This window comes from Synchiropus splendidus, chromosome 4, assembly GCF_027744825.2.
Source record: "Synchiropus splendidus isolate RoL2022-P1 chromosome 4, RoL_Sspl_1.0, whole genome shotgun sequence".
In the NCBI taxonomy this organism is placed as follows: domain Eukaryota; kingdom Metazoa; phylum Chordata; class Actinopteri; order Syngnathiformes; family Callionymidae; genus Synchiropus; species Synchiropus splendidus.
Genome location: NC_071337.1, coordinates 8144099 through 8169062, shown reverse-complemented (window position 1 = coordinate 8169062; position 24964 = coordinate 8144099). Strand labels below are relative to the sequence as shown.

Below are 24964 nucleotides of genomic sequence, written 5' to 3'. Positions count from 1 at the left end.
CAGCTGCTGGGAGCTTCGGAGAGGCCCTCTCCCGGGTTACCCTTCACTGGCTGCTGTCACTGCCCTGGCGAAGCACCAAGGTTTGATCTGGGGCCCTGTGATGACGGCATCATTCATGTGTTGCTCCACGATCACAACCCCGTTCTCCAGGTCGGTGATCCACTTTTCTTTCTCTGCGTCCTGCAGCTAAAGTGCTTTCACCTCTTCAACCGAAGCCAGGATGTTTTTCGGCTCCAACCTTTTATCTTCCACAAGAAAGTCGAATACCTCTCATCCTCCTCCTTCTTCTGATGGGTTTTTTAGAGCTCCCGCTGTGTTTTCACGTCACTTTTTCTCCTTTGACCGAGCTGACAATAAGATGTTTGCCCATCATTTCTGGCCAACGGTTAGTCGGCTTGTCAGTAGTTATTTTCTGTCTTGGTCAGAACGTGGCTGCTCTGTATAAGTGATTTAGTTGAAGTATTTAAACAACACAGATGTTCATTTTATGCACTCCAAGACTGTATATTCAATAGAAACACGACTGTTTTGGTTTCTCTTTTAATGGTCATTTTTGTGACATTCGGCTAAGACGGTACTCTTTATCCTAGAAAAGTCTAAAATTCGGTTTCTCTGAACCAGGAGCGGTGTTGTGGAAGGAGGATTCAGAAAAGCTTGCCACCGACGATGGCACTCTCAGTAGTTGGAGGAGGACCAACTCATTAGAGCGATTGTCTGGGAAGTGCTTTCGACCACATGAAGTACATAATTGCCCTTTGGATTTTTACTGATACAAGTATGAGTGGGAGTGAGAATGCCTGAATAACTGCTTGTGCTTAGTAATACTTCACTTTCTTACACAGAAAGTGTCATTTTTAAACAGGTTTTCTCACACGAAGAGGCCAAGAATAGGGAACTTAATTGATCCACTTGTAACTGTCAAAGAGCAGTAAATCTCTTAACTTAGCGGGTGATATTATTTGCTACACCGAGACCTTCAGTTCAAATTTTTTATTTATTATTATATAGTTTGCTCCCTCACTTTAGACGGCACATTTAATGGTCTTTAATAGGAGTTGGATCTTGTGGTGCTGTCCTTGTCACAGAGTCGTTCACAGCGGCGAATTGGACATTTTTGCAGCTCTATACATAATTGAAGGACATTTTCATTTCCTCAGACGTCTTCAATTATTGTTGTTATTGTTGTCAACTCTCACAAACACCACGAACAAGTTTGAGGTACTGTTGAGACTTTTTTAAATGAAGGAAGCAAAGACTTCTCAGACTCAGTTGGGACAGTAGATGGTGACACATGGAGGCAGTGTGAGGAATTTGCATCGGAGATTGACTTGCAAATGAACAGCTCATACTCACATTGTTTGTTTGTTTTTTGTTCACTGGGATTCTGGATTCATTTCTGAACTTCATATCTCTTCCTCACAGCTTTGGGAATTACTCACTAGATTCAGACACTGCATTCAAGGGAATATTGACCTTCAGTTAAGCAAACGTTTACAGTCAAATGTAAATGAAAAGGTGGTTGATGGCATAAAAAGCAGATATGATTCATGTCAGCCAACATTGGTTTCCTGATCAGCAATAGACCGCAGTATTCCCGACAATGTCTTTTTGAGCTTTTCCACCGTTCAAACTCAGGCTCCAAATTGTATCTGAATGAATGTGATGGTTATGTAGGTCATCAGGGTCAACAAAACTCAAAATCTCATTGCTATACAGGTCCTTTTTGAAGTATATATATAGTTCATTGTACTGCACTTAAGCTTTAAATGATTCTCTTAGTAGCTTGTATCTAGCTTGAAAGTGTATCTGGCCTCTGATGGTATTTTTGTCTCGAAAGGTGTGTGTCTGCAGGAGGGAGACGAGTCATTGAACGGGGCCTGTTTTTCCAACAGTATATGAGCTCTCGACTTTTTTGTTTTGTCTTATAGAGTCTTGAATTATTTAGCGACTGAAAGGAGGTATGGAGGAGCATTTCCACTCACCGCAGCACTTCTGGCCAAATCTTATCTCAGTTCAAATATTTGTGTTTATATTGACATTACAAATGAAACCCGAAAAAAATCTTTAAAAAATATTTCTGCTTGTCTTAAGGCTTATAGCTCTGCACTTTAGAAGGACCATCCGAAATCTCATCCCTCTGCTCTTCAAACCATGAGGTCTGTAGCCTGTAATACTACAAAGGGGGGCCATTGTTCGGCACTGCTATAGGCTTCACACATGACGCGTGCGATTGAATCTCATTCTCCTCCAAGGAACAATGAAGATTTTTCTTTAGTAAATGTATAAATACCACAAAGACTTATCTTAAGTTCTATATCTTTTTCTATATCTTATATTTTTGGTACTTGACGTTACTTTTGGACTTGCTATAATAGGGCCCAATGAAGAATGTGTCTGTATTTGCTACACCTCTCAAAGCACTGGTTAATGGTTGTATGCTGCTGTGTTTCGTCACCCGATACGTATTGGTTGGAGATTTTCACAGTAGATAATGTGGGCCAGTACGTAAGTACGACTGTCCCGTAAAATCACCTCAATGTAAGTGACAAAGCCCCGGCCAGCTAATGTCATGTGACACACGTGAAAATGTTCCCGATGCCTAACGTGACTGAAATATTTCAGTGAAGGAGGTAATTTCCCAAGGTGTTCAGGTTCATACTAATGGGCCCGGGCCTGGCACAATATCTTAAGGATGAATGGATCACTGTTTTCAGGCCCATCACTGAATATTGAAGAGCCTGACTCGCCGACACTGATCACAATTTTTTAATTTAGTCTTTTTTTTTTTTTAAATGTATCTTTCAATAACAATAAACCTTCAATGTTTGGAAGTTGTTTGAAAGAAAATCAATACGTGTGAATACAGCAATATTTTAAACTAAGTAATGCAATGAATAAAATAACAATTTTAATTTAGAGCACAAACTAACAACAAAACAACAAAACAAAAAAAGTGTGCTGAGTTTACATCGGGCTGCAGACGTACCTGTGCAAGTATCTCATGAATTGCATGAGTTTCCTGCGCATGTTTCTGCTAGCTTTGGAATTAGCTTAACTGGATTTCAACGCTGCCTGGAGAGCAAGTGGAGAGTTCGAAGTGACAACAGAGATGTGTTGTGTTGAAAGATTTGACTGTGGTCTCTTCCATGACTTGTTTCATGACTTACACATTGTGGTACTCTGCAACAGTGTTTTATGGCCACACTGATATTCCTTCGATCAGCGAAAGCATCATGACCGGGGAAGCGGGGGTTCTCGTGTGATGAAGTCAGCTCCACATCTGACAACTTGTTTCAACTTTAAAACATTCAATGGACAGTGATTTCATGCAGTCTTCATAAGCCCACCTGATCTCACGCATGTTTGCCTCACCCTGTCTGGAAACTCTGTCCTGGTTTGGACTGTTTATCAGGTATCATTGACCCACTTTCATTTGAGAACTTTCTATTCCCCTTGAACTTTTCTTTGCCTCTCGGATTGAGACGTTGGACTGAATAAAGAACTTGATTCAGAACCTCCGTGTGGGTGAGTCTGGGTTCCTCACCAGCTCAGAGGCAGATTGTATTTATCAGCAGATTTCTTACTGGTTTAGGGTTTATTCTGAAAATCTGTCACCAGTGAATGTGTGTGGATGTGCACTGAGTTGAGAGATCGGAGTCCACCATCATAAGATGCACACTGAAGTGAGACCCACATTGATTTAACATTCTCTGAAGTGGTGTTATGTAAACATATTAAACAGTTCTGTATGTGTGGTTTGTTGAACTACATTTTGGGGTTTCATCTCAGACAGAGGTGGGAAATTAAATTTCCTAAAGTGACGCATTAGAAACTGTACCTGTTGTGAGGGGCCTCCATCAAAAGAAAGGACGTAGCGATGACTACAAAACATAACAGAAAAATATCCAAAATATATACTTAAGCAAGAAGGACAAAATGAACATAAAAAGATTAAATGTAAGTAAGGATATTAAGAAGTGTGAATATGCCATGAAACCTATTGAAATGTTTCATTTCATATGCACTTAATTTGAATATAAATCAACATAACTATGGACAAGATGCTCCAGATAAAAAAAGGCTATTTCCATGTATATATTTTCATGTATTTCGAGGAACAAGAAAAACACACAAAAATGGCCGACGAAAAGACGAAAATGATAGTCTTCAAAGAAGAACATTCTATATGTACTGCAGAAGTGGTGAAATTACAACATATCAGTTATGGTTTTAGTGGGACGTCAAAAGGGCCACAAAAACACAGGCATCGGGCCACATATGGCCCCCGGGCCGCACTTTGCCCAGGTGTGATCTAAGATCTGCCTAAACACTTGACTACCTAACTTTAACTTTTTACCTGTCTGACACAATTTTGCCCGCCAGTCTAAAAACTCCTCTCACTCTTCGAAATTGATACACGGCAATGAGGCATGAAACTTCTGTTGAAGCAGTGAGAGACTTGAATTTGACACCTTTTCTGTGGCAGATAGGAGGGGACATGCGGTCATCTTGTAAGTGCTTCTGGAGGCTTTCCAGACATGCTCAGTTTTCGGAGTGGCTGACCCTTAATATGGACAATTTATTTCTTCACTGTCGCCATGTTCCAAAGGACGGGTAACGCGAGAGGAACTTAATAACAGTTTGTTACGGAGATATTTCACAGTACATTGTTTTGTTACAGTGATGACTAGGAGAGTTTAGATAGACATTTCATGGGTTTGGAATCATGTGTTTTTCACTTATGGAGATGAAGGGAAATGGTCAGTAAAACCAAGAGTGAAACGGTTGAGATAGTTGGGTTTATGAAGAGAGGCGAATTAGTATCAAGCCTATGTAAGGTGGAGAACACAAACACGCTCGGAGGTTAGCTCGCGAGGTCCAATAACAAAAAGTGCTCGGTGGTGGACAACACACACAAGGATTAAACAACTTCAACGTTAAATGAAAAGTAAGACTAGTAAAACGCTCACACGCGGGCAGAATTTATGAATGACAGGAAGCAAACAGAAGCGAATCAAGGAAGAACAAGGAAAAAAGGAAGCAGCAGAGGAATTTCGAAAACTCAGGGGAACGAAGCGAGAATGTTTTAGTGGTGGAAGAGTTACTGTGCGAATGCGACGCAATCATCTGGCAATACGAGCTGGCGTCGAGGGGTTTATATCCATGGCAGGCTTAATGAAAGAATGAACGCCAGCTGTGCTGCTCGATAAGCTGGAGGAAGAGCAGGAAAAGGAAATGCAGGGACAAAATAAAAGCATGGGAAAAACACGAACATGACAATAACAAAACAGACATAAAAGATGCTGGCATGACAGTACCAGGTAAAAGAAGAAGACAACCATTGACTTCCTGGATGTGATATTCTTGTGGTTAGTGAAGGGTAGATTAGCTTTCATGACACAGTATTGAAGGGTTGATGAGGTTTCATGAAACAGTGTCCTGATTTTCAGAGGCCACCAGGTGACACTATCAGCTGCAATATGTTTGGACATGAACAACTGATTCAGTGAAACTTACCAAGAGCGCCATCTGGTGGCCCCTGAAAATTAAGCCACTGTTTCATCAACCCAGCATTACAAATGTTTAATGATACAAGAGTCTTCAAAACACGACCAAATTGAAGAAAATGTCACATCCTCAATGGAAAATTTCACAATATTGACTTTGTTTATTCAATATTGTTGCAGTAGATTTGCAGATTCAACATTTTCAAGCTAGACATTTCAGACAACATTTGTTGCATCAAAGTCTGAATTCAAGAGTAGAGCGCTGACCAAGTCACATCCCACTTTTTACCTTGATGTACGCACAGAGGGACAATTCTCAGGAAATGGAACAGAATTGTACTGGTTCTTACTGAGCTGAGAGTTCCTCTGCAGGATATACTGACACCATTTTTTTTTTCTTTTTTTGCTTTTCGTAAACTTCCACACTACATAAATGCCTCAACAATACTTTCTCTCCAATATGCCATGTTGTAATTTTAGACCCGCCCCCAAATTCACCTATTTTTTTTTCAATACAATTTGCTATGGTGGTGGGAACCTAGTGACTCCTGGGGTGAGCATTGCACAACAGGTCTCGCTTGACATACCATTTGAACCGCTCTCATGAAAAACCAATATTCATTTTGAGTCATTGTTTACCATGAGAGATGAGAAAATCTGTCGATCCTAGCTTCCTTCCTCACATCAGCTCTGCTGCATGGCACATGGAGCATCTCCGCCAACCTCATCTCCAATTTCAAATTCTTTATGAAGACGGGCTGAATTTTAGCCTCATGTCCGCTTTAATGGGAAAAAATGACAGATGAATCTGTGTGTCACAGAACAGACGAGAACGCGCAACTTGTTATTAACACTTCAACAACTTAATTAATAATAGAGTTTCCTCATTGGTGGGGCTGGATATATAATGTATAAGAAAGGAGCTGGGAGTTGATAAATCATGAATAACAATGAGAGAATCGGCATTGAGGCTGATACGTCTGTGCGCCGTCATCTCTTTCACTATCTGCCGTCGTCTCTGCTTTTCACCAAAGAACAGTGGAGCCTGTTTTTATCTCCATCCAAAGATGAGGCTGGTTACTGAGACTTTGATGCCAGCAAAGAAAGAAAAGAATACCTAATGTGCTGTATGTGTGAAAAGATCCAAAGATGTGACAGAAGGGCGCTAATAAACCGCAATTTTACCACAGCGCCGGAACAACACAACACTGTCATTGAGAATATTCACGCCGTGCTTTCTGTCATGTGACACCTGGTTCATTTAATGCATGGGACTTGAGCTATGTTTCTATTGTGAACTGGCCATACACTTTAAACAGCAAAATATTGTTGCATTCCTCTTCAGTTACTACCAAACCTGAGATTGAATGAGGACGTAGACCACAGTATCCCAAGATTAGACCAAGTTTTTGGGAGGGCAAGTCTGACCCCAAGACCCAGCTAAGTATTCACTTCTGACTGTCATAACCTACTGGTTATTGGTGGGTCCCGCAACACAAATGCGTACCGCTTTAAGACACTCATGTGACACTGTCGACTCAACAAAAAGGTGCCGAACTGTGTTTATAACGAAGCGCATCTGTCAACAGGATGCAACTGCTGAAACAATGTGATCTCACAGTTCCTTGTGAATGTCTTTTCAATTCAAATAAATTTCAAGGTAAAATTTAATTTAGAAATTTAAAAAAAACATTGGATTTTTTTAAATAAAAAATAAAATAAATAAAATCACATTATGAGACATTTTCACAGTATTTATAGGTATGGAATAATAATAAATGCAAAGACTTAAGTGACATTATTGTTCACAGTACGTCATCAAATCACTGTAAATTCAGTCTGTCAAGTAGGTTGCCTGCAGGGATTTCGAATGTCCAGCAGGTGTCAGTATTCAGTGACACAGCATCAACACTGTATCAGCACAGTGTGTCATTGTGTCGTAACACTTTATGATGCGTCATTTTCCCATCACTACTACTGGTTACTGGTATTATGGCTCTCAACCAAGATTTTTTTTTTCCTTTAAGAATCCACACAAATGCATCAAGGATTGACACAAACAAGAAAAGCATTCAGAGAGTGCAAATCCCTGCCCAGCAGGGATCCACCTCAACACAATCTCCCACTGTTAAAGAATCATTTAATACATTCCTGGTTGCAGGCAGTGATTGAAATGTGTTCCACGTTCCATTTCACACATTTCCTGAGAATTTCAACCGAATGTGTAATAATATGTCATAACCTTAACATATTAATGTTGGATTTAGAGATAGCTTGAAACTCGTTTTGGTACAACATATTGATAGTGTTATGCTGTGCAGTTTCACTGTGTTTTTCTGTTGATAATTGTCAAATTTGAATTGAAAATATGTTTTTGCATGTGCAAATTTTCCTCTTTATTTTAGAGCAAATTCGATTTTGCTCATGTTTGTGGTGCTGATTGCATGGGGGACAAGTGGCACTGAGAGATTCTCGATACTTTTTAAGGCAAAAGGTGTCATCGGCAGTAGAGTCTTGAAAACGTGAACTGAAAATTATTATTATTACAGTTCAGCACATACTCTGTAATGCTGGTGAGTCTGACCTGAGTATTCCAAACAGCCTTTATCTGCTTTCTTGTGTGAGAACGTTTTATTTGAGCACACAACTGTGTCATATCTGGCCTCATTACATCAATTCAGAATATTCAAAATGGTCTGATGCTAACAAACGAAAAGGAAAGGCAGACCCCTTCAGCTGGTGTCAATATGTGAAAATGAAAAATAAGAGGCTCAGGGATGTGAGCAAACATGAAACATCCAATAAAAAAGATAAAATACTTTCTACCTCACAATAAAAGAAAAGCTTTTCGTGGCAAAACATCTTGAAATGAAGAAAGAGGGATTCACTTTAGGAAGACTTAAAGCTGACACTTATGCTTCCCACAACAGTGATGGAACAAAAAAGGGTGAAAATAAAATAACAGCACTGTCAGTTCATTCCTTTATGAAACCACCGACTATGTGTTCATGTTTGTTGCTATGGAGACACCTGATGAGCCTGCTCTGGCACAAGTGTTTGTGCCGTCCACATTTCACGTGTGGTGTTGTGGAGTTTAATAGAAAAACTGAATAGTCAAGGGTTGAAAGGACAATGTTACATACATTTGCTATATGCGAGTCCTGTCAAGGCTTTTCATGCCATTCTGTCAATACTTTCCAGTCTAGATGCGTCACATTCAAACCATTAGTTTGTTATTTCGATAAACATTGCTGAGGTTTGTCGGACAGAAATGTAAGTCTAGTGAGTAACCTGTTATTAATGGAATCTTACGTCGTGGTGTGATAGGTTCTGCTGCCGATATGGGGAACGCTAGGAGTGAACTGACATGACTATAGGTTCACACCATGGTACCATGACGCTATTGACACTAGGGTTCAAGCAATGTTCCTGGTGAGGATCTGTACTGATAGTAGAACTTGAAACCTTTTACCCCTTTCTTCAGTATTCACTACAATGACCAGCTTTGTTGGAGGAAAACCAAGACGTTCCTATGCCCAAAGGGGGATGTCATCTCTGGAATCGGAGCTTTTTAAAAAAAAAAAAAAAAAATTCTTTAGTAATAAGGGTAACCCAATGAAGGAAGGGTTAACTGATACACACTATAGCTTACGGATTCATATTTACTGTGCATGGAATGCACATAAATCATTCAGATGTATGCATTTTGATGAGTGTGACTTATATTCAACAACTGAACCGCAACCTTGTTAAGGCATGATCCGATCGGTGAGCAATGAATTCAGTTATTTAGGGTTTTCCGCCACATTAAAAAAATAAATAAATGTGACGCACCGCCACGACTTCATCAGAAAATCAGAAGAAAAAAAATCTTTCTGAAGATGAAGTCTCACATGACCAAATGTATTAAAATTAAGTGGAAACATGCAGCCAAGCAGGTGTTGGTGTTGAGGCTGCTCAGGCAAGAACGCTGACAAAAAGGTCAACACGGAGCTCGCTGCATACTCTCTTAGCTCGGTTAGTTTCAACCGATGACACAAAAGCATCAGAGGCTGGATGTTAGCCAATGAGTTGAAGAAAAAAATAAAACTATAGCTGTTCCCTAACTGTCTATGTTTGGATATCGAGGCGGGAGTCGGGACATTTCATGGGCTCAGTATGGCTAAATTTATATCAACAAAATGACACTGGCAATGTATTACTAGATCAGTCATGGATAAAAACAAAACAAAAAAAAAAGTAAATAAATAAAGGTTTGGTTTTAAATGGCATTTGTCAAAACTTTTTCCCGCAGCCGTCTTATTTTCTTTGGTAGATGGTCATAAATTACTGTGCCAGACATTGAAAACTCTTGACTTTTCGAAGTGAAACAAAGTCTGTTGTGTGTTTTAAGCTTTTTTAAAAGAATACAGTCAAATTCATAGTTCAAATTTCACATAATTATGCATGCTTTTATGTAAAATTTTTATTTGCACGAATCCAAGTCACCCTGTGGAGCAGTGGTCTGACCCATGTTAAAGTGCATTTATTCTCTCCCAAAGGCAAATGAAGGGATATTACATTCAATAACGCTGATTTAATAAATGCAGTAACTGCTGCTGAATGCACATTTTGTATTTCCAGCACATCTCCTCGCCCTCCACACACTCATCACATTGCAACAGGAAGCTGCACACTGCATACTTTAGCAGCAAATCATTAGCTTTAGATGCACCATATACCTGGGTTCATGCCAAAGTGACCTTGCCCACGGGAATTATGGAAAGTATATCAATTCATAGAAACATATAAAGCCCAGCTGGCTCATGTGCAATACCTGCGCAAACATGCCCACAACTCTTTTAGAGCATTTATGAGACCTGTCACCAGTGGAGAATAAAGCGCTGCTGTGTTGAGCATCTCTGTAACATCTAAGAGCAAGTCAGCGATAGCCATCAGGGGTCAATAAAATGGCTGACAACTTTTGTGGTTTCCTCTGTGGACACAAGAATGCAGGTGAGCTAAATAACCCCTTTCACCAATGAACAAGGGAATATATTTACAAGGATTTTATTGGTAGTTAAACGCACTGTAAAACTCCAGAGTGCTTGTGTGGCGGTTCTGCAGCGTTTGAAAAGGTAGACGTTGAACAGGAAGGACACGTGGTCATGAACAGCAGAGCAGCAATCTTTAAAGAGTCACCGACAAGGCTCTGGAACTATGCAGAAGTATGCGGTAGGAAATGATCATGTCATCTGCAAAGTTGGTTCGGTAGAAGAGCGACGCCAAACAAGTTTAAAACCAAATTCAAATTCAGCATTTAGGAACCGTGAATTGATGACGTCAGATAAGAGGTCCTGCCGGTTTCTCCCCGAAAGATGGAGAGCATCATGAGAAGCAGTGAAGCAAGTGGCAACATTTTCCGTCGTCTGCTGCTGTACAGGAACCATTTGGCCAGAAAGAAACTAACTATTTATCACTGGCTATTGCAGTCTGAAACTGACTGCTATAGCCACAGTTTTCAGGCGTAAACAAACATAAGGCTAGGCAATATCCAAGGTACGTAAAATCAAACAAAGCCTTTTTTTAATACGTGACGCATTGCCCACACAGTCAGGATATGTTGTCGAAGGTGCGTCTATTGAAAACCTAATGTTGCGGCATGTAACACTCAAGGCTACGAGCGGTGTAGTTACCAAATGTGTCCGCTTACCAAATGTGTCCTACCTGCCGTGGAGTCATGACGTCACATCCGCCATATACGATCTTTTAAAAAATGTTTTAATGAGCCAGAAGACACTGAAATAAAGGATTTCATGGTGCTTTCTGGCACATGCGTAGCATGTATTTTCACAAAATACGCTGTTTGTCATCGAATCGTTCACGAAGTTTAGGCCCGTTCTTCTCTGCAGTCGGCGGAAAAACGTGTCGTGATTGGCTGGCATGTACAAAGCTTTGATACAGCACAAGAAATCACAATAGACTCCATAGTAGTACACCTCTAGATACATTTCTCTTTATTTGCTAGGGAAGATATGCATCTATGAAGGAGTTTTCACCCCTGCCAAATCGGTCCTACCACTTCCGCGTGAGCTGAAAGATGAGTCGTGACTGGCTGACAGGTGCGGGGCATTGTTTTTATTTTGTATCGCACAAAAATCAAAATTGACTCCACAGCAGATAATTATGTGCATCTGAAGGTATTTTTAGTAATTTAGTCATAAAAACAAACAGAGGAAATTGAAAAATCGTTTATTTCAATTTCCTCTGGCACATTAAAAAAAAAAGATATCGTATATGCCGGATATGACATCATGCGGACGTATTTATGTTTACATTAACCTTCCTTTTTTCCTCAAAAAACGTCAACAAATCACTCAAATTTTCGCTGATATTGCTTGTGATACCGATGTTTGATCTGTGTTTTTGCATTGTAATGTCATTTATGGCACTATATGGACTTTTTTTTGTATACACTTCTTTTCAATGATGTCTTTATTGGCTCAACGTTGGCTATTCTTTGAAGACCTTGCCTGTGGCTTGTAAGAGATACAGTAGATGGTAAGGTAGTCGAGTAGGAGTGATAACGTATTCACTTTCCTGGTGACAACTTTTGTACATGAAGACTGACCTAGTCAATCATCCACTTCAACTGTGACAAAAAAAGGTCCTTGCATTTAAAACACACCCAACACTCACAAACATGACTCTGTTCTCTGCTGCTCAGACTTCAGCACAGCTTGTTTGATCCTCTTCTCCCATGAGAAAAACTAACAAAATAACTCAACCAGACATTCCCAATGGCCCTGTCTGAAGTATAAATTTGAACCAGTAAACCTCAGTCGACATTAATATCCTGCAGCTTAAGCTTCCTTGAATAGTGTAACACGTTTCAGAATTCTCCAGTAAATTGTGTAATGATGTGTTTTCGTCTGAAATCTTCTTCAGGCTGCCACGATAATGACAGATTTGCAACATCTGTGCTGCATCCTGACTGCCTGCTCCTCTGTTAGTGAGGAAAGCACCTTGGAAATATGTGTACGGAACTCAGGCAAATCATTTAGATTCTGCATTTATTCCCAGCTAGAAGGAAGCATGTGAGGGTCAGTTGCATTTGGTGAATGGTGTCACTGCTGAGTCCAAATGAGGATGGGATCAGTTTGGCATTCATTCATGCCAATCGTTCAATTATGCAGAAATGTCAAAACAAAATAACTGCGGGTGATATCTACGTTTAAACATAGAGTTTCGCATTCATTCAGAAACATTCGCATTCATTATCTACTTCATAGCAAATTGAATTTAGTTTCAATCCCCAGCTTGTTATTGTCCAGCGCAACAGTAAAGAAATCCCTCTTACATTCACACAGTAAATAAAATACAAATAAAGAATTAAATGAACTGACAATGATGATATTTCCCCAGAGTTAAATCTACTCCTGGATTAATGTTGAATTTGTCATGTTCTCACTGTGTGTTTTGCCTGTTCCGTGCCTTTGCTGTGCTTTTATTTTGTTAACCCCTGAAGTTTCCTTTTCCTTCCTCTCATCCAGCTTAATGGCAGCGCAGCTGGAGCTCATTCCGTCATCAACTCCTGGATATCACCTGGCGACCTCCAGACTGCGGGCTACCGTGTCATTCGGTAACTCTCCCACGACTTAACCTTCCTTGTTGTATTCCTGAGCTTTTTGTGCGTGCTTCAATTTACAGCCGCTTTCTTAGTTTTGTTTTCTCCTTCTCGCTCCGCTTCTGTTCCCGTCTCCCTAAATTTGTAAGTTTGACCACGTGTGAGTGTTTTACGCTCAGTTTTCATTTGACGTTTGTCTTAATCTTTTTCCTTTGTGTGAGTTTGAGTGTTTCTCCACCACGTAGCGCTTTCAGTTGATCTGGAACTCGTGAGTTTGTATCCGAGCGTTTTTGTGTTCTCCCAGTTTTTTCAAGGTTGAAAATTAATTCACCTTTCCTTTGTTGCAGATTTTTCCCTAGTCCCTCTGTGTATTTCCCGGTTCGTGTTTTGACTCCGGCACCTTCAGTTCCTGTCTTCATCGTCTGTATTTATTGTGAATTTTGTATTAAATTTATTAATTTAATATAATTGTCCGTGCCTTCTGTCAGCCTGCAATCATCTGCACCTGGATCACTTCTTAGGAAATTATGACAGAATTTACTATATTAATGTTCCACCGCCACTCCAGCTACACAAAAGTCAGTATATTTTATTCATGTTTTATTCAGTTTTAATTCACCATACTTAAGTCTTATTCATTTTAAATGGCGTTTGACATTGGGAAAGTGGACTTTTCCCGTCCTACACTGATGGCGATCCGTGTAGCGTTGCGTGATGACGCATTTGGTTTTCAATTGAAGTACATGCTTCGCCTTCCGCTCTACGTACATCTGGTGACGAAGTTTGGGGTTAGGCAAGTCATGGGAAGACGCGTTTGTTCTTTGTGAAACGTGAAGCTCATCAAACGTGTGTTGTAGTCATGGTGACTTTCAGAACAGAAAATAGCAACAACAAAAACAATGGGACATCCAATGCGATTCAGTGAGGAGAGCTCCCATACTTATCCACACTAAGAACGGAATACGGGAAAGAAAACTTTTTGAAGTAAATAAAACTTGCAACGCTGAAGGCTGCTTTAGTCGTCAGTATAGGACCCAAAAGTAGACTTTCCCAACTCCAATATATACATTACATTATAATACGCCAGCGGAGTGAGAATTTAGTCAAGGTTTATCATGGTGATTATCTTATCTATTCCTTTATCAGCTTTGCAATGATGTAGAAAAGGCCCAGTATTTACATGTTTATCGTTACGTGCCTCCTAGATTTTGACTCATCGGCCTGAATTTGAATTATCAAATTTGGACAGCGTGGACATATTTTAAAATGAAATCAAAGTTTGTGTTTCATGGCTTGCATCACTGAGTTTCGCGAGACACAAGCGCAAAATCAACTTCAAGGAAAAAGAAGTTTGGTACTTGACAAACCTTCCCAACAGGCGCCACACTTCTTTACGGACCTCCAATATGTGCAGAGATAAACACGTCTACCCCCACATCTTGAGACAAAGGAGCAGATTTACCGAGACCCGTATTGCGCAGAGAGTGAGATGACACATATAGACACACATATTTAAGTCAGAATTTTTTTTTGCTGTTTGCTGCAGAGATTGGACCTTGACAGGTCCAAACAGCTGAAAGGGGATTTTTGAACTTGCTGCAGCCAGGAAAATAACAGAAACATAAATTAAATATTGTCTGTCAGTACCGTAGGTCATCGCAAATACACAATGTTTGCACATAAGTACCTTCAAAATGTGCAAATCCCAACAACCAACACTCAGAACATTCCGTGCGAACATGACATATTACATATTCACTGCAGCAGACGGCTCTATATTGTCAATCTTCCTCTGTTGGTCAAGATGCTGGCCATCTCTGGATCTGACTTCACTTGGCATCCGATTTATGCATGGAGTGAGGAAGGGTAAAACCTCTTGTCACTCAAGAGTCATATGCGCTTTCGTTTAAAAACAGTTTCACAACAGTTTGAGATGTCGCCCCCTCTTCACTTCCAGTTCAAATAATAACCATCATGTCCTTCGCATATGATAACGTCAAACGTATTCATGATAAAGGGAATCTACAATTACAGCATAAAGTCATGAATCTACAGGCTACAGGCCTGCGATAAAACCCGTTAAACACAAGTATTGAAGAAGCAAATTGCATGATCGGGACTCATAGCCGAACATTTGTGATGAGATATTGATCAACAGCACATTTCTGTCACTCGCTATTAAGCCTCTGATGGTGGGCAAATATATAGCAGTGAGGGGTTTGTTACAGGCGTCAGTGACAGTTCAGCCAGAAACACCACTTTATCCCCCTCAGGCCAGCAGTTTATTTCACAAATGGTCTGAGTCGGTTTAATCGGGGGATGTCAAACATTCCCCCCCGACCTGGAAGAAGTGACTCACTGATGCACTTTCATAACCCTGATCCTCTTCAACAGAGAGGCTTTCATGAATGGTGACTCTGACTCGGCTTGGTGTTGACGTGTGGATACAGAAGAACAAGAAGAAGACTGCTTTAATGACTTGCCACAAAATGCTAGCTGACTGTTACAAAAACGAAAAAGAGGTGCAGAGCAGAATATTTGAATATTGGATTACTTACTGAAATAAAGGCACACTGCCCTTTTCCTTCTTTGTGGATCAGGGATCTCCAACTCAGTTGAATAGGGGGCAGTCTGAGGGAGAATGAGCCACAGGAGACGGCTCACAAATTCTCCACCAAATTTGTTTGAATCACAATCAGAATCGAATTTATTGCCATGGTCAGTGGGGCTCCCACCAACTGGGAAAGTGCTTTGGACAAATAAAATAAAATAATTGTGAAGTGTTTTGTTGACTGACAGTTGGACCTTCTTGTCTAAGATTCGCTGAGTGACGGACAGAGATTTAAAGGGGTGAAGATGTGAGTGCAGACATGGTGATCACAGGGACCGGTTGAAAGTCGCATAAGCCACAGCTTCTGAATGATAAAGGAATTTATGGCCAAAACGGCCAAAGGGCCTGACACAACCAGTCTCAAAAACTGCAGTAGGAAAGTTGAAAATCATTGTAATTATTTCCCCAATGTTAAAAAAAAAAGATAAATAAATAAAAGAAATAATATGAATGAATCATCAGCTTCCTGACACTGACTCAGAAGAAAGTCCCTTAGAAGAAAACATTGTGTGTTTGGTGGGGGAGTGAGCAATAATGGCAAAAATAGAAGGTATGGGGATATTCATTCGATCTCAAAATGAGCTGACTGAATCAGAAATAAAGGAAGAAATGTAAAAGCAAACACATAATATGATATAAAAATGGCTGGGCTGTCAGAGAAAGTTCAAAGGCGATGGGAGGAAATGGCCCAGAAACATTCTCAGAAGAAACAAAGGAAGAATTTCTTCCTTTAATTTGACTCTCACTGAAAGACAAAGCAAAAGAACTGGGGTGGATGAACACATCAGTGAATGCTCTTGTTGATAATATGTCAACCAGGGTCTTATCGGGGAGGTGTGAGGACATAGTTGGCCACTGGAAAACCAACACAATAGCCAAGAACATAAGGATATATGACCACAGGCTGTTCATGGAGAAACCAGTCAAGGACAAGGTGGGATACAAAGAGAAATTTGTTGGTGAACACTTGGAATTCCAGATGGAAGTAAGGGAATCCAAGGTTCTCAAGGCAGCGTGGCTGGCTAGAAACATCACTGTCAATGTTCAGACAAGGATTACTTTTACCACAATTACCAGCAAAGGGTCTATAATGACAAGAAGAAGCAAGAGCCAATGAGAAAAAAACACACATTCTTATTCTTGTGAAGCTGTAAGTTTGCATGTTCGCAAGTTTTCAAGATGGTAGAGTAATTGAACCAAACACCGGAGGTGCCACTGCCACATCAGGAAGCAATAAGGAAGCAAGCTGTGAGGAGTAATGACTGACTTCATCAGGTTTTTAAAGTCTTCATATTACAAAGAACTGCACTGACACAGTTGCAAAGGTTTGCTCATATTCTTCAAGTGAACTGCATTTGAGATATGACAGTAACGGACAATCAAGTCAGTCGAGGGACTATGATCCAGGGATCATAACAACCGACAATAAAAAAATACATAACAAAGGGGCAGAATTGATGAGCACTGTTCTTCTCACACCTTTTCAATCCATCGGTTCATGTTGAGATGAAAGAGTTATTGCTGCATCAACAGTTCAGTCTCAACTAGGATTGAAAAAAACCCCAAACACAACTACTTTTGTTACTACTACATGTTCTACTACATGTTGGACTATGTCAAGGCATCAAGGCTCTTTGACTGAAGAGTGTCAACTAGGGTTTTTTTTTTTTTTTTTTTTTTTTTTTTATCCTGTCAGTAGTGAAGCATGTGATGACGTATAGTCGAGAGCAGACCTGGGCAAAGTGCGGGCCGGGGGGCAAATGCGGCCCTTTGACTGTATTTATGTGGTCCTATTGGAGTCAGAGTACTGTAAAACTATAAAATTGACACTGTTGTTGTCTCTGACATTTGTGTCTTGTGCATTGCTTGTTTGATTATATTTCTTAATTATTCATCTTTTCCGTATTTTTGGAATATTTCTTGTCCCTTCAAATACATCAGAATTGAAAGTAGATTTTGAGATGTATGAGACACATAGAGAATCTTTAAATGGAATGTGGTTTAAATTGAATAAAACACAACAAACCAACATTTTTGTACATTTTTAAAGTTTAATTTCAATTACACATGATGTTATCACTTGATTTTTATTTAAAATTTTCTCTTACCCTCCTTTCTTTGGGTTTGACAGCCTCAATGGTCACAATATATAACATGTGTCACGTTCCACACTCTGTGCTCTTATTCTTTGTCTGTTCTGGTGCTTCTATTATGTTAACCGCCTGTAGCTTCCTTTTCTTGTGTCCCATCCAGCTTAATGGCAGCGCAGCTGAAGCTCATCCCCTCATCAACTCCTGTGAATATCGTGCGACCTCCAGACTGCGGGCTGCTCGATGGTCACTTCGTGTCATTCGGTAAATCTCCCAAGACTTCTATTCCCTGTTGTTTTTCTGAATTTTCTAGATTTCTGCGCGTGCTTGAATTTCTCTTCAGCTGCTCTCTCCTCCTTGCTCCACCTCTGTTTTCATCTCAATTCTTTAGCCAGACCGAGTGTTTTTGAACTCACTTTTCATTTATTGTTGTGTAGATTTTTCCCTTCGTGTGAGTTTGAGTGTTTCTCCTCCACGTAGCGCTTTTAGTTGACTGTACCTTGTGAATTTATATCCGAGTGTGTTTGTGTTCTCCCTGTTTTTGAAGGTAGAATCTAATTCACCTCTCTTTTGTTGCAGATTTTCCCCAGTCCCTCTGTGCATTTCCCGGTTCGTGTTTTGACTCCGGCGCCTTCAGTTCCTGTCTTCGTCGTCTGTGTCTATTGTAACTTGTCTATTAAATGTATTAATTTAATCTCCTTGTCCGTGCCTTCTGTCAGCCTGCATTCATATGCACCTGGTTCACTTCTTAGGCAAACATGATAACCTGGCCCCTTAGGAAATGTAATTGCCCACCTCTGGTCTACAGGCTGTTTCTCTGGCTGATGGGAGACTTGCTGTATGGCTGTTCTATCATGTCTTTATTTTTATGTTGACATTGTAGTTTGTCAGGCAGCAAACTTTTTCATGAATTTTAAGTTGCCCAACTACTGTCCTAATGGTAAGAGATGATGCCACATTAGTCATTGAGTCGAATAGTGTGAGTAAGTCAACAAGCGTTAAGCATCCATGACGACAGCAGCAACATGAGCACTGGGGGAGTGGATGGTTTCTCCTCCAATTCAGCGTGTATGAGTCAGCCCCATGCAGGGTCTCCACCTGCCAGTTGCAGCAGGGAGAATGGAGGTAATGAAGTAATCCATAGTCATTACTCAACCATCACCCCTGGTGTGTACAAGCCACGATGGGCCACTTATCTGGAGGTGTTTCTGTGTTTAACCGTGGAGGAAGGCTACCAGTGGAGGCATTAGCACAGTGGGTTAAAACGGGTCATCGTGATGCGCGGGGATGTTGTCCACAAGGTGTTTTGAGGGAGAGGGAGGATACGCGCGAGGTTCTGTTGCTTGCCTTAACTACTGGTGAAGTATCATTTACATTGTTATTGATCCCACTCCTGTCATGAGACAGGAAATTTCTCTCATTCTTACGAGCTGCTGTCTCAGAGGCATAGAAAACAGGGGTGAGGGGACAAGAAGAAATGCGAGTCCAGGAGGTTGTTATAAAAAGAGGTCATTGGGGGCAGCCAGTGAGGCTTTATGCTGCGATAAAGTTTAATATTATCACCATGACTCGCCGTCCCGGCTGTAAATAAGCAAGGTGGGACATGTTGCTTCCCTAATCATGCTGATTTAAGACTATTTGCTTTGCCTCCCAATTTAGCTCCTATGATGGTGCCATTTACAAGAGGAGCATGGAGCAAGGCCTCCTGCTCCCGTACCATTTTAAACAACAGCATGAGTCACAGAGCGACGTGAAGCCAATTCCTGGGTATTACAATGTGTAAGGTTTTATGATCCCCCATCTCCAAACCCAATATAATTACCCAGCAAGGGCGCGACATCTTTCGGCTTGGGAATAAAATTGGGTACTTGAAAAAAGATGATGGATTTGGGCAGATGAGTTGGTTCTGAAATGAGTTCAAGCATGTAACAAAATAAACACACAAAAACAGGAGCCTCTGGTAGCTAGCGCGTTGCACAATGCCTCAGAATGTATTCACTTATTTTTACTATACCTCTCCACGTCCCCTCTGGAATGAAGTTGCAAAACACCAATATGGTGAATACTTCAGACTGAAAGGTATTTTAACATAAAAATCACAATTATTTTAAAAGAGCTAATGCTAAGTGCTTAAATTGCGAAAAATTGTGTTGAAAAAGGAGAAAGTAATAGTAGGAGAGAGTGAAGATGATCGCGATTCCACCACAGAACAAGTTCAAGTGAGTGGAAAGGAACGCCTCAAAAGAAAATAAACAAACCACATAAGCCATTTGCACCAAAGGATTGCTTCATATTTAAGAAGGCTATGTCTTGTTTAAGGGTGAATTCCAATTCCTTAATCCTACTTTATAATGGAGGAAGAGGCAGACTAGCCAGTAGGGATGCACCAAATATATTCCACCGTATAGTGGGGAAAAAAAGCAACATGAATAGTGGTGTGAGATGCAACCATTCAACGAAACAGTGCAGAGGATCCTGAACTTTCACTTCAAATTTACAATACGATGGTGTCAAGTATGAAGCACAGCTGGCTCAGACTATCACCATGACGCTTCAGTGCAAAGTGTGATTGACTGAACGCTGCTTTTTGCTCAATGCAGCCCTCCACAAGGACGTATCTGCAGTGATGGGGAGTCTCATTTTTAAGAAGCAAAACCTTCCTCAACGCATGATTTTGAGGCATGAGGTTGAAGGTTAAGTGCTTGTCTGTCAGTTTGCAGATTTATATCTGTCCATTCGCATATTATGTGAATGTATTTTGGAATCATTGCCTGATGGCTGACCGGTGACTTCGCTAAAATACTTACTCATTTAAAACCTCTTCCAACGCGTGATGATCTGATGTGACACATGGACTCGCCGAAAACCACAATCTCGGGCTAAAATCCCATTTGTCGGGTCTGACTTATACTCGGTCACTAAGTTTGAGGAGTTTCCAAAATCTTTTGACAACTTCTAATGCAACAAATCTTGTGAGTTTTTTGGGGGTTATACGGTCCGCAAAACACACCAATTTCTGCCATCTGCAGCAAGCGGCAGCACCTACCATGCACCTAGCTCCTCCCTCCGTAGCTCTCACATGCGGTCAGTCTCACTCACTGAAGAGTCACTAAGAAGTTCCCCTGCAGCCTGAGACTAGATCACACCGAGACCACCACCTCCAGGCTTCAAATGAGCCGCGCTTGCACAACGCCATTATGCAAATTAGATGGAGTCATTTTCCCGCTTCAAGCAACATCTTACTGTTTTTAGTCTACGGGAGGAAACCAGAGTGACTGGCGGAGACCCACACAATCACAAAGATTGCTGCTGCCAGTCACACGTCCTCATGGACATTTTTGTTTATTTGGGCCGCTTACCATCGACATACTTTTCCCTGTTTGATCAGATATTAAACACTTCCTCATGACTCTCTGTGGCTCGAAAATACACGTTTATGTCAGAGGCAGATTTACTTTGCTCTCCACGTTTCTCGGCACCATTTGATCTTTGCCTGTGTTGCTCTTTCTTAATTGGAGCATTCATGAAAAATATGTTTTGTATTATGTTGCAACATCTGAAAGACAGCGACCTTAGTTCCCTGGTGAGTAATTACCCAGGCATGTCATGCAGTATAAGGAGTGGTTCTTTGGATGAAATGGGATCCTACAAAGCTACTGTACCTGTAAGCGTTGGTGTAATTAACAGTTCATTCTGAAGGTCAGTCCTCTCTGTATCAGTGGCGGCAAAGTATGTGTGTGTGTGTGTGTGTGCGTGTGTGTGTGTTCCTCCTTCCCAGCTCCCTTTTATCATCCTTCATGCCGCCGTATGATTAGCTCCTGTCACACAATTCATAAGTCATTTCCTTCATGAAGACTCAATATCCGGCATCTCTGACCAACTGCAAATGTGTCACTGCGGCCACACGTGATATACAACATCATTATGCATAAAAACCATGCGTCGTTACGATGTCCACTCCGCTGTATCGCCTCCCTTGTCTCTTATCATTGTGATATAGGATTCTAGATAGAGGCCACAAGGGCAGGCCAGGGGTCCACAGTTTATGGTTTCGCCCGTGTTCTTCCTGTGGAGGTCAAGCCCATGGTTTAAGCAGTCACTCCATTACCACCCCGTGGCAGCAGGAAATTGGTGTGCTCCTCATATTTCCATCATCCTGTGTACTTCACGGGTCCTGCACTTGTTTCAGGCTGTTTGTCTGCTTGCAGCTTTGGGCTGACATGTGAGGGACGAATAAAAAATGTATGCTGAGAAAGAGTCACGGAGACAGTCAGGAGCATGGGAGAGAAGAGTAACAACTCAGAGTGACAGGACACGGGGAAGATATGCATGTCGGATATAGCAGTTAGAAACTGGAAAATGGGGGAAATACGGACCATGAGGAGGCAGGGAGAGTTGTTATGATAGTGCCGTAAACACTTAACAACCAGAGCTTCTCACGAAAAGGTTAAGCGCGTCTAATCACGGTGCGAGAAGCGACGTAAGAGAAGAGGAGATGAATAAGACATGACGAGGCAAAGGAACAGGTAGGGCACCAGTCTGGAAATTAGGATTACTGACAGAATGGGCTGTGGAAGCCAACTCACAGGCTCGGAGTTGAAAGACAAATCAGCCATCGGGGAGTCGAGCAATCGACCAAGAGAGAGCGTGACGACAAAACATGAAAGAAAATATGCTAATAATTCTCACCTTAGATGTTTCCATGCACAAAACTATCGTGTCTGTAAAGATAGATGAGTTCTTCTGAGATAATTGTTGGCAACATGATGTGCCTGGGAGTTTAAACAGAGGTCAAACAGAGATTTTTTGGTCACATTTGTAAAACACGTAACCAAGCACATGGAGAAAACTTACCTAAAAAGGGAAGAAAAGTATGCACGATCGGCAAAAGGCATCAGAATAAATAGGAAATCATCGGTGAAGTAAAACAACAAGGCACGCATAAAAATTAAAGCAATTGAATCTCGAATGAGATGAGCGCGTGTGCTGGCAGAGACCGAATTAACTTAGCCTTTAGTCGAGGTAATTGAAGAAATTTCGATTAAACATGTGCACAGGCAAAAATGAGGAACCAATTTATGACAACACAAATGAACTAAAATGGCTTTGGGGCACATTTAATAAAGGTTTTGGTTACTTTGTTATGCTCAAAGTGTTCATCAAAAGCGTGGCTTCCTTTAAAAGGATAAAATGGTAGAGGGCGCATGATGCGTAAAAAAAAATGAAAAAAAAAAAAAAAATCCTACATGACATTCTGAGTGCAGTGGTGAATCGCGCACCGCGGAATGGACGGGAGACGTACGGAAGCTGTTTTCACTGAATCATATTGGATGTCATTCAAAATACATGACGTGGCTCCTCTCCTATCAAAGGTCACGGTAGTTTAGTGCTAGTGTTACATGTACAGAGAATGCAGCACCATCCCTTACCTAACCCCGACCTGTCATTTTGTTTTTTGTTTTTTTGCATGCAGCGAAAGGCAAACATGTGCAACAATTGAAAACCTGTTGCGGCAACATGCAACGCTGTAGGCTGCAGTAGTGTAGGACGCAAAAGGCAACCTTTACAATAACAATATATGACGCCGTGGGAGTGAGGCTGTGTTGCAACTAAACAGTAAGGACTTGAAATTGTGCCCATGTGGCTTCAGTTATTTTGCTGAGAAGAAGACATGCAAGTGAATACTTTAGGCAAATATGAGCAAATATTTGTGACTTGCTCCACGTGAAATGAGGTATTTCATAAGTTCATCTGTAAGAATGGCCTCATAGCATTGTAGACGTGTGTCAGGAAAGACGAGGAGTAGAGAAGACGGTGTGAGTGATGGAATGTCCGTGAGATTGATTTGGAATTGCAAGTTCTCAGTGAAGTGTGCCAAAATAAAACAATACATTCTGCTGTACTCTCAATATCACTGTGACTTAACTCGAAGCGAACACTATTGGAGTTAAACAATGGAGTACACAGATATTTATCCCTGCAGACAAAATCAAATTTAGTGACCAATTTTTTTCTTATTTAAATAAGAGTGTCCTCTGGAAACCGAAAAGTTGAGTCTCCGGTCCAACGCAAGAGCTCAAAAGCATAAAAGTGCCATTTCCAATACACACAATATGTACAAAACCATTTCTTTTCTTTTTTTTTCATGACTTTTTTTTCCCCCTCTTTGAAATGTCTCACTGATTTCCCCAAAGCCACCATGCGCAGATAGAGATCTGATTATACTGTCGTCCTCTTGGGCACGATATTGCCACGTTGCGAAATCCAAGAAAAGACTGCTTAAAATAATCTCATGAGAAAATCAAAGCTACATACGGGAAACAAAAGAAGTATGCGTTCGACGCCTTGCTTGACTCAGGAGTGAACTTGTATACATGCCGTGTACATATCTTGTCAAATACGCAGAAGTAGACATTACAAAACATTTGCAGATTCAGAAATCATCCCGTGCAGCAAGACCTGGTTCTGTCAGTGTCACTGAGTCAAGTATTCTATCAAAGACAACGAAGCTATCTGTTCCACTGTGCTGCTTTGTTTTAACTTCAGACGGAGTGGAAGTGATGGCTGTGAGACAACAGAAGCAAGACGTCTCACGGCAAAGACGCCAATCCTCGTGACGGCACTATCACACACGCATCAGCCCACCATACAGTAGGCAGTCCGGGACGAGCCCGCTCACGATGACAGCTGGGGTCTTTATGCATGGGAGGGAGGAACAGCTCATTACTGCTTTTTCAATGTTTTGACGGGTAAATACATAAAAAATACTATCATCAAAGGGCTGTGATGACAGGCAACCGTACTCTTCCTACTTAATCTGTGTACACATGAATAAGGATAAAGGCTTTTATTGTCAGAAAACTGTCAAATGTGTTCACGAAAGAAGGGGGAACTCTGTTTTTTTATGCAGCAATTGCTGATTTGTACTGTATATCAATCGTCAGGTGTCAATAGGGTACTTTGGAGTCAAGATTTATAAATAGCACCTTGCTGTGACTAGGTGAGTGAAGGCGAGGGGAGGCAGAAAATGCTTTGCCACCCACATCCGCGATTTAGATGAGGAATCAGGGGTTGTTCAAGTCAATAGCCTCCTACGCAATTGACCTTTTTTTGTCCAAAGATTTAGTCTTCGCCGGTTCTTTTTGCATAG

General features: G+C 41.0%; 1 protein-coding gene across 1 annotated transcript in view; it reads left to right on the top strand.

Moving 5' to 3' along the window:
• The first annotated feature begins 10616 nt into the window (after positions 1–10616).
• The window catches only part of smim12 (small integral membrane protein 12), a 176329-nt gene continuing 161981 nt past the window's right edge, over positions 10617–24964 (top strand). The window contains exon 1 of the mRNA XM_053862107.1: positions 10617–10621. The gene's annotated coding sequence lies outside the window, so the exon portion shown is untranslated. The remainder of the gene's footprint in view (positions 10622–24964) is intronic.